Source organism: Humulus lupulus, chromosome X (genome assembly GCF_963169125.1).
Source record: "Humulus lupulus chromosome X, drHumLupu1.1, whole genome shotgun sequence".
NCBI classification, from domain to species: domain Eukaryota; kingdom Viridiplantae; phylum Streptophyta; class Magnoliopsida; order Rosales; family Cannabaceae; genus Humulus; species Humulus lupulus.
Genome location: NC_084802.1, coordinates 56,170,544 through 56,181,734, shown reverse-complemented (window position 1 = coordinate 56,181,734; position 11,191 = coordinate 56,170,544).

The following is an 11,191-nucleotide window of genomic DNA, read 5'->3' as shown; positions in this document are numbered from 1 at the left end:
GATCCTGAGATCTATCCAATTCCCTTAGATCTACAATATAAGGTTACAGTAACTTACCCCCCTGGTTAGCTCTCACTTGAATTCATGGAAAGCTCGATGAGCCAAGACCCCTCATCTGCCCCTCCCTCTCTTATATTCCTACCCTCCAGGGTGAGTTTTTCGAGGTTGAACTGTACAAGAGTACCATCCACATCACAGAGCAGATATCAAACATTATGTCATGTCATGGTCTTAAGTTGACCAGGGAGCTCATCTGTCGAGCTCCTAAAGATGGCGAGAGAAGTTGTTATCCTTTGGGTGAGGACGACCCGAAGAGAAAGATTAAGTTTATGGCCTGGAGTCGCGAACACATGCGATCTAGGGCTCTTCTACCTCTTAGAAATTACTTCAGAAAGTTCACCGACTATGTTGGTATAGCCCCTTTCCAGCCCCAAACCAACTTATACAAAGTTTTAGCGGCACTGAAGTCGCTATATCATGAGATGAAGTGAGAAGGTCCATCTCCGTATGAGATCCTGTACCTTTTCTGCCTGAAAAGCAATCCCACCAGAGTGAAGGGTGGAGATGGTTTCTATTACTTCTTGAGCTGGCCTCGAGAGAAATAGTTATTCGAGGACATTCCCAATCATCTGCCAAACTTCAAAATGCAATTTTTCTGGACGAATGGCCTCAAATCATCCAAATTCCTCTCATTCCAACGCCCTCATAAGTTTTTTGTCTTTCAAAATAGTTTTTCTTTCGGTCTTTTTCAAGCTAGAATGTTTATACCTTTTTGTTCTTTTCAGCCAACTACGATCACCCAAAGCTGACCCAAGATATGGTGGACCATAGATAGAGAATGTTGAAGCTCCCTTATGGGCAGCGATCTCTCATCTATCTCTTGCACGAGGATAAGTTGCGCCTCTGCAGGCTCCTTGATGAAAGCGACTCTAAAGATGGCTTTTCAACTCGTAAATATACTCGATGGGAAGGTGTCCCCCTTCCTTGCCCTTTAAATCCTTCAAAGAAAAGGAAGGACCCGAACATGGAGCTAGCAGAGCCTTCCGGGTCAGGTAGCGAGGCTCAAGATGAAGCATCTCTAGGCTCGTCAGGAGGTAAAGTAGTGTTGAATATGTCCATATGGTTTCCAACTCTTTTGAAATATGAACCCAACATCCTTGTTCTCTTTAAAATCCCAAGAAGAACTTTTCTACTTAGTCGAGGGTAGATTTTAAGGTTCCTAGAGACGATAGCTGGTTAGGTAGATTTCAAACAATGTATAGTTTAAATGAGCTTTGGGAAGGGATAGCGGTTCAATATGGAACCAGTGACTATAGGAATTTGTCTAGGTTATCCCCCACCTATCGAGAAGGTACTCTCTTAGAATCCTTAGAAGATAGAGGGATTTCCTAGTCCCCAAGCTCAAGCTCGATGGAATCTTCCAGTTAGGTTTCCCTAATAACTGTTTCTAATCTTGCTATGATAACCAGTTGCTAATATATTTTCTCTTGTTTTTCAGGTGACACGAATTCAGAGCTCGATAGCATTCTCGGGATACTGCCTAGGGCTCGAGGTGGCAAACGAGGTCGTGCGTCCTCGAAGAAGGATGCACATCCTTCTAAGGTCGCAAAAGCCATTGAGAACCTGTCTTTTGTGACCTCGAAGGCTGCCCTGGCGAGCCAAGAAACAAAACTCCTCCCCCAAAGAGAAAAACTCCACCTCCTCCTCCCCCCAAGAAAGTCCTTATTAGGGATAAAGGTAAAAAGGTTGTTGACCTCGAAGTTTCGAGTCCAGTGGGCGCTCCCACTCCAATTGTTGTCCGCAAATTTTCTGCCATGCCGCATATGCCAGAATATCCTTTGGCAAACGAGGCTGGAGCCTTAGGAGCTGACCTGTGCTTCCACTTGCTATCTTGGATTGACCAATCTTGCAACAACCTCAATGCTAACGTGTGAAGGTTTCTTAAGGGAGACAACACCACCCCCCTCTTCGACCAGACCATGGAGCTCAAGGTTTTGCTAAGTCTCTCCACCCCTTTTAACTACTTATTATTATTATTATTATTTATAGTTATTATCTAACTGTCATTGTTTGCCTTTTAGACTCTCCTCAAGTTCATGCGCCAATGCTCCCTTTTATCCCGAAGATCATGACGAGTGAGAAGCTAGCCAATGATGCTCGGCAAGCCCAAATGCAAGTGGAAGATGACCTGAAAGAGACCAAGAGAGCTCAAGCCAAGGCCGAGGGCACTCTAAAAGAGACCCAGGACAAGCTCGCCTCCTTCGAGGCTGAAGTGAAACATCTTAAGGAGAAGCTTGACACAAAGACTCCAAACTTCGATGGTGCCAAAGCTGAGCTCGATAAAAGAGCTTCGGAGATCGAATGCCTCAAAGAGGAGAAAAATGCGGCCTATTAGATCCTCAAGGATGAGAAGAAGCACATGCTTGAAGATTTTGTAGCCAAAAAAGAGTGGGCCATTGACAGAGTCATGTATTGAATATGGTCATTGAACCCCACCCAGATATTGACACCTTGTTCCTGCTGGATAAAAAGGAGGAGTTCGTGACAAAATGGAAGGCTTTGTTGGCGGAAGAGGAAGCGAATGCGGGCACTACCATCGAGGCTAGCAGAGAGGAGGAGAAGAGCGAAGAAGCCAAGTCCACTCCAGCTGCTCAGGAGTAGTTTTTTTTATTTCTTAACAAGGGTCATGACCCTTATGATTCGTTGTATATATTCTATTAAGGCTCTTGGGGCCGAGACAATTTACATTATAGCTCAACTTCGAGCTACTCTATTATCTCCTGTGAATATTCGTATATTTTTAACAGTAGTTTTATGCTTAAATTTCTATCTCAAAATCTTTATGCACATTATCTCCTTGTAGCTTTTGCCTTAATATTATGCATCATATTACAGGGTCGAAATATTTCTATCATGACACTAAGGACCTGCTATTATATTTGTTTATCTGCACAAATACACTTTCGTGCTCAGGTTCGAACTTCTATATATTCATACATAGTTCATTCGATTGCACAACTTCAACCTCGTTATACTTGAGTTTGAACACTACTTATACCATGCATTTTTGCATTTAAAAACACTTATTGGCGTGTAGTCTCGTTAGTCTAGTTATTTCTTGCTTAGTGATAGTAATTTTTCCTCATCCTCAAGTATGATCTCAAGGTTGCGAGGTTGAAACTATTCCGCAAAAAATTCTATCTCTGTCTCAATTTATGAATACTGTTGGTTAATCTAGAAGTCCCACTTTATTCTTGTATTGATTTGTTTGTGTTGGTTATTCCAAACTCGTAGTTATGTTAGGCTCGTGCCTGATTATGCTTGGTTAGTAGCGATCCGTGCACCTTAATTATTATTATTTTTAATTCTATTTTTATTTATGCTATATTTTTTTGAGCCTATGGTATGATTGTATACCACTTATGCCCCCTTAAATTCCTACAATTGTGAAATCTTAGGTTATTGAATTTCAAGAGCTTGCGAAAAATATAACAATAAAAATAAATTTTGAACAAGAAATAGTGCTTTATTAATAATAAAAGTGAAAAGTAAATACAAGCTTGGTTACAACTAAATAAACATCATTCCTACATTACTGATAATAAGGTCATAGATGTTCACTATTCCAAGCTCGTGCAACCAACTCTCCATTCAATCTCACTAGTTTGTACACTCCAAGTCGAATGATAGATTCGATTTGGTAAGGTCCCTCCCAATTAGGCCCAAGCATGCCTGCAAAGGGGTCTCGTGTGGCAAAAATTCATGCTTAAGCACCAAATCTCCCAATCCAAGATGCTTGTCTCAGACCCTTTTATTGAAGTATCTTGTAGCCCTTTGCTGGTATGTAGCATTTTTAAGTTGGGCTTCATCACACTTTTCTTCAATTAAATCTAGGGCTTATTCGAGCTGAGATTGGTTTGAGTCCTGGTTATATGCTTACTATCTGACAGTGGGAACTTCAAACTCGATTGGCAACATCACTTCGCAGCCATAGGCTAGGGAGAAGGGTGTCTGTCCAGTTGTGGTTCGAGTTATCGTCCTATAAGCCCATAGGATTTGTGGTAATTCTTCTGGTGACTTGCCTTTAGCTTCTTCGAGCCTTTTCTTAATGGAGCTCTATAGAGTCTTGTTTACGGCTTTGACCTGGCTATTTTCTTATGGATAGGCTACTGAGGAAAAACTTTTAATTATCCCATTTTTCTTGTAGAACTGTGAACAACTCATTGTCGAACTTGGTCCCATTGTCCGAGACAATCTTCCTTGGTATCCCATATCTGCAAACTATGTTCTTTACCACAAAATGCAATACTTTTTTTTCGAAGTGATTGTGGCCAGAGGTTCAGCCTCGATCCATTTGGTGAAGTGGTCCATAACCACTACAACATATTTGACTCCACCTTTTCCCATTGGTAAAGATCATATGAGGTCAATTCCCTATACTGCAAATGGCCACGGGGAGCTCATCATGGTGAGCTTGGTTGGTGGAGCTCGGGGTATTAAGGTGAACTGTTGACACTTATCACAACACTTGACGTATTCGAACGAGTCTGTCTTTATAGTAGGTCAGAAATATCCCTACCTAGTTACTTTCTTTGAGAGGTTGTGCCCCCAGTGTGATCTCCACAAAATCCTTCATGAATTTATTCTAGGATAGTTTTAGCCTCGAGTGGAGTTACACATCTTAGTAATGGCATGGAATATCCTCTTCTGTACAATCTCCCTTCCAAGATAGTATATATTGGTACTTTGTACATCAGTTTCGAGCCTCGTTCTGGTCTGTTGGGAGGCTCCCAATTTCGAGGTAGTCGATTATGGGTGTCATCCATGTAGGTTATGAGTCTATCATATCGACCTCAACTTCGTCAGGCTTGGTTATGCTCCGTTCTGGTAAAAATTCCACTGGTACTACATTAAGTGTATCATCTTCCCTTGTTGTTGCGAGTCGAGCTAGAGCACCTACATTCGAATTCTGCTCCCGCAGAACTTGCTTAATCGCATATAACTCGAACTGTCAAAATGTCGCTTTGAATTTTTCTAAGTACGTTTCCATTTTAGTGCCCCGAGCCTGGTATTCTCCTATAACTTGGTTGACGACCAATTGAGAGTCACTATAACAGTGAATGGCTTTAGCTTTTAGCTCGAAAGCTATTCAGAGTCCTGCTAATAGTGCCTCATATTTAACCTCATTATTGGAGGCCTCGAAGCAAAACCTCAAGGCTGATGGGGTTATTAGGATAATGCTTGTCCCCGATCCATTCTCGTTAGAGGATCCATCGACATATAGTCTCCACAGCTCGCGGGCTAGGGTTATGAATTCTTCCTTGGTTATTTTTGTACATTCGACTGTGAAGTTAGCTAAGGCTTGACCCTTTATCGTCATTATCGGGTGATATGTAATCTCGAACTGCCCAAGTTCGACTACCCATTTCAGTAGTCTTCCGGATGCTTCAAGTTTTGATAATATTTATCTCAACGGCTGATCGGTCAGCACATGTATGGGGTGAGCCTAAAAGTAAGGTCGAATTTTTTGAGCGTGTATTAAGAACAATGCGAGTTTTTCCATTAGTGGATATCTCGATTCTGCCCCCACTAATATTTTGTTGACATAATAGATAGGTTTTTGTACTTTTTTATCCTCTCGAACAAGTGATGCACTGATTGCATGCTCGGTTATAGTGAGGTATAAATAAAATATTTCCCCTGTAACTAGTCTGGATAAGATAGGTGGCTCAACAAGATGCTTTTTGAGAGCCTGAAAAGCGAGCTTGCACTCGTCTGCCCATTCAAACTTTTTGCCCCATCTCAGAAGATGAAAGAATGGCAGGCACTTGTCCATAGATTTTGAGATGAATCTACTTAAAGTCGCCATACGTCCAGTTAGACTCTGGACATCTTTATGATTTCAAGGTGAAGGCATGTCAATTAAGGCCTTTATCTTATTCGGGTTTTCCTCGATGCCTCACGCATTCACTATAAATCCGAGAAACTTTCCTGAAGATACATCGAATGAGCAATTTTGTGGGTTGAGTCTCATGTTATATTTTTGAAGTATAGCAAAGCATTCTGCGAGGTCAACAACATGGTTGTTACTATATTTAAACTTAACCAGCATGTCGTCCACATACACTTCCATGTTGTTTCCTATCTATTCGACAAACATCCTGTTTACTAGTCTCTGATATGTAGCTCCAGCATTTTTGAGCCCGAAGGGCATCGCATTGTAACAATATAGCTCTTTATATGTCATGAAGCTCGTATGCTCTTGGTTGGGTGCATGCGTGGCTATCTGGCTATATCCAGAATACGCATCCATGAATGACATGATGTCGTGACCTGAGGTTGCATCCACAAGTTGATCAATTTGAGGTAGAGAGAAGCAATCTTTTGGGCATGCTTTGTTAAGGTCTGAATAGTCTATGCAAGCTCGCCACATGCCATTTGGTTTTGGGACCAGTACTGGGTTGGCTATCCATTCTAGGTAGAAGGCATCTCAGACAAACCAATTTGCTTTTAATTTATCGAACTCCTCTTTCAAGGCTTTCTTCCTCTCGTTATCAAGGAGTCTTCTCTTTTGCTATTTTGGAGGGAAGCTTTGGTCGATGTTTAGTGCATGTCTTATAACATTGGGATTGATCCCAATCATATATGAGTGTGACCATGGAAATACATGTCGATTTTCCCTCAGGAAGCGAATTAAATGTTATCTCGTGTCCTTTGTGAGGTTCTTCCCAATCTTCACTACCTTAGTGGTGTCCTTTTCATCGAGCTAAATATATTCAAGCTCATCAATCAGACCGAGATCGACCCTGTATTCTTCTACCCTTGCGTCAATCTCTTCATCGACCTCGTATATCACTTCATCAATTTCCTCAATGATGACTAGTGCATGTGCACTAGCTTGGCCTTTCTCCCTCGTCGAGATGTTATAGCATTCTCGAGCTGCTAACTGATCTCTTCTTAATGTCCAAATACCGCTAGGGGTTGGGAGCTTAATGGCTAAGTGTCTGACAAATGTAACAGCCCCCAGCCCGATTATGGCTGGTCTCCCGAGAAGGATATTGTAGGCTGATAGGGTGTCTACTACGATGAACTCCAGTAGTTTGGTTATTGAGACTAGATAGTCTCCCAAGGTTACTGTGAGCTCAATTGATCCTATGTTGGCAATTCCCTCTCGTGAGAATCCGTATAATTTTGTAGCACAAGCTTTAAGGTCTCAAACAGATGTACCCATTTTTTCCAAGGTTGCCTTATAAAGGATGTTGACCAAGCTCCTATTATCGATCAGGGCTGGTGCACCATCTTGTTGGCGAGTTGGAAGGTTATGACCAGGGGGTCATTGTGAGGAAATTGGACGTGCAAAGCATCCTCTTCGGTGAAAGTGATAGGTTGGGATTGAACTCTCTGTTGTTTTGGAACTCGCATTTCAGGCACAGAGGGAGATCCATCCCCCATTTGGAGCTTCTGGACATATCTCTTCTGAGCATTTGTACCTGACCTTGCAATGTGCGGTCCCCCCGCAATGGGTATTACATCTTCTCCATTGATTAGGGGAGGTCGATTATCCTCCTTCATAGGTAAGGTCGCGGCTTGTTGGGCATGTTGAGCCAGAACTTCCTTTTGACTAGGCGGATCCTGGACTTGGTTTAGGTTTCAAACATACTTTTCAAGGTAGCCTCTCGAGATCAACCCTTCGATCTCATCTTTTAGTTGTCTGTATTCCTCAGTTGTATGACCCACGTTCCTATGGAATCTGCATAACTTATTTGAATCCCTCTTGGTTTTCAGTTGTTGCATTCTGCCAGGTCGCTGAAGGGGACCTGATTCTCATTCGTGACAAATATATTCTCCCGTGTATCTGTGAGCTCGGTATATACTGTGTAAATGGAGAAGTTTTTATCTCCTTTTTTTTTCTTATTCCCATCAGCCTCGGGGTTGTTCCCTTCATTCTTCTTTTTCTTAGAAGAATTGTCTCATGAGGGTTGTGTTGTGGAGGGCGTAGCCACGGTCGTGGCTGAGTTAATGTTTGTCGTTGTAGTTATTGAGGGCGGAGGAGCCACTGTAAGTGCTAACCTCACCTTTTCTACATTGACAAACCTCTGAGCCCAAGTGGTGAATTTGGTTATTGTCCTCACAGGATTCCTTTGCATGTCATCCCAAAGAGGACTTCCTAGTAGTACTCCCCTCATACTACCATAAGATGACCACTATCATAAACATTGCGAGCTTGGGCTGCCTTTATATTGAACCTCGCCAGGTAGCTCTTCACTGACTCACCTGGTTGTTGTATAATGTTCGTTAGGGTGGAAGCCTCGGGCTTGTTACTCTTAAAAACTTGGAACTGCTTCTTGAAATCTTTAGATAACTGATCCCAAGACGAGATCGAGTGCCTTCGAAACTTGTCAAACCAGTTATTTGTTGGTCCAATGAGTATGGTCGGGAAGAGAATGCTTCTGAGCTCATATCTAACATTACTGGCTCCCATCACATTATTGAATGTACTTAGGTGGCTGCTTGGGTCGGTAGTCCCATCGTAGGGTGCCACGTGGGGTATCTTGAAACAATTGGGGAATGGTGTGTTCGAGATATGGGGAGCAAAAGGCTCAAGATCCTCATCGGAATCGTAGGCTTTTTCTTTGTTTTTTCCTTCTTGAATGAGCATGAATGCTTCCTCAAGTTGATTGATTCTCTCTTGAACCAAATCCATTGGAGGGGGAGCTTGTGCTACTTGGAGCAGGTTGTTGTTCGTAGGAACTCCAGCTCCTTGTCGCAGTATAAGGTTGTATTGATTTCCATATATTGGTTGTAGAGGCTCCCTTCAGGCATTTAAGTGTGCCCTCTAGTCCGAGTTTGGCTGATTGAACTGCCCCCGATTTTGGTTCAGGTTGTCTTGAAGATTAGGATAATCATTTGGATAGTTCTCGTAATATCTAAACTCGGTGTTATAGACATTCACCGACCTGCTGTAATCTTGACTTCCATCAAGGAAGCTGGCAATTCTTTCTGGTTGTTGTTGTTGTCATGGGGTTTGATTGCGAGGTGGGTTATTCACGTGCACCCTAATTCTGGTAGCCTATGACCTTGACACATAACTACCGGATGGTTGGGGTCGTCTAGCCTGTCTATGTTCCTGACGTGCCCCCAGTGGGACCTCGCATTCTCCCCTATGCTCGGGCCGAGCATGATGGATCCTGTCCTGGCTTCCACTTCTAGCACTTTGATAAGGCCTCTGAGGTGCTCTCTGTAATGTCCTCCTAATCCAGGACCGTTACACTGTGTACTTTAAATAGTGTCAGACTTGCTAATCAAGTCATTTGGTTATAAACGTGTAACTAAGGTTAATGTCAAGGGTTAGGGTTAAAATTTTTGGTCAAAGGAATCATTGAATTTTCATTTAAAAGTTGAATACGTACATGGGATCCCAAAAGGTTACAAACATATGTTTGAAAAGGTATATATAGTCAAAAGTTACAACCAGCCGGCCTAAGCGGCAAAATAAGGGATACAACCTTAGTTCCTCTGAGATATCCTCATGCTGTGGTGGACGAATAACTGCATATGTACACGCTGCCACCGAAGCTCTCCAACTCATGGCTGGTCTAGCTTTCCTTTTCCCTTACCTGCACCACATAGCACCCGTGAGCCAAGGCTCAATAAGAAAACTTAAACATGTGCATGAACAGTAAATACATATTCCAAATACATATCTAGCATGTCCAACATTAATAATCTACTTTGCATGCATACAATTACAAATAAATGATCATTGGATCATTCTAGGGTCCGCTGCCCTGATTTGATGGCCATATAGTCAATCCGGGGCCCTATGCCCTAGCTATGTGATCATAGAGTCACCTGGGGCCTTTTCCCTTAGCTCTGAGTAACTAGCCACAGAGCTAGACAAGTGCTTTGTTTTCCAAGGACCATAAGGTCGGCCAACGTAATAGTACGTCCCTAATTGGGCCTAAGCCGTTCGACCAGCGCGCAATGCGTTATTGCCGCCCTTGACTAATAAGCCAAGCCCTGAACTAGGTATTCATATACAGATACAGATAAGCATACTTTAGAAAAAACAAGTATGCATACATGTTAATTATATAATACAACCAATGAAATGTAAACATAGTAATAACCATGTTCCCTAACGGGGCCAGACCCTAACTACGCAAACTATGCGAAAAATCATATAACACTTAGCCAGAAATGGAGCATTCAAGCATGTTTAATCAACGAGCACAAACATAACTCAATCACATTCATTCTCAGGGGCCCGAGCCCTATTCATAGTTATAATCAACAACTGGGCCAAGCCCTAACCACGTATATCACGTATTGGGTGCAGTTTTCTTACCTTAGGTCCGAGTACAGCGTAATAATAAGAACGACCCTCAAGAACGATCCTTTCCCGAGCCTTAGCGGTACCCTAGTCATAACCAAATAAATGATATCCATCAATATCGAGTAAGTAAAGGCTTCCAGACCGAGTCCCAGCCTTCAAGACCTCGAATTCTACTAAACCGGGTAGTAGAATCGATCTCGAGCCCTTAGGTTTGAGTTCTCGTTACTCAAAACCTAACCTGGCCAAGGCTCCCCAGGCGGGTCACAACTTCACCCCAAGGGTCACGGCGCGCCTCCCAGAACAGAAAGCCCCCTGTCTGAAATTTAAGACATGGGCCACGACTTGCCCCTGAGGGTCGCAGCATACCTCTGAAACAGAAACCCCTCCTGGGTCGTAACGTCCCAAAATTACCTAATAAAGCTTAGGGCCTTGATTAGGGGGCCAGGATGGCAATATATGTGGAATTACATGTTTAATTGCTATATTATTTGTGAATATGTGAATTATGTGATAATATGATTAAATGTGCATATTTAGGGATATTAAATATGCATGTGGGCCTGCTTCTTATTAGAAAGGCGATTCGGTAATTTGGTCTGTTGAGGACATAAATGTGTATTTATGTGCATATATGTGTTATATGTGAGAGCCCACATTATTATGTGGGTTTATTTGAACTATTCGGCACGAGGCGATCCTAGGGGGTAAGTTAGCGGGAAAGTCACAACGAGACCTGATACCCGACTCGGGGCGAGTCAAGTGGTATTTTGGGTAATAGACATTTAATTTGGTTATCAGATTATGAAAATAAATATTTGGAGTTAGAGTGATTAGGAGGGAATATTGGGGAAATTT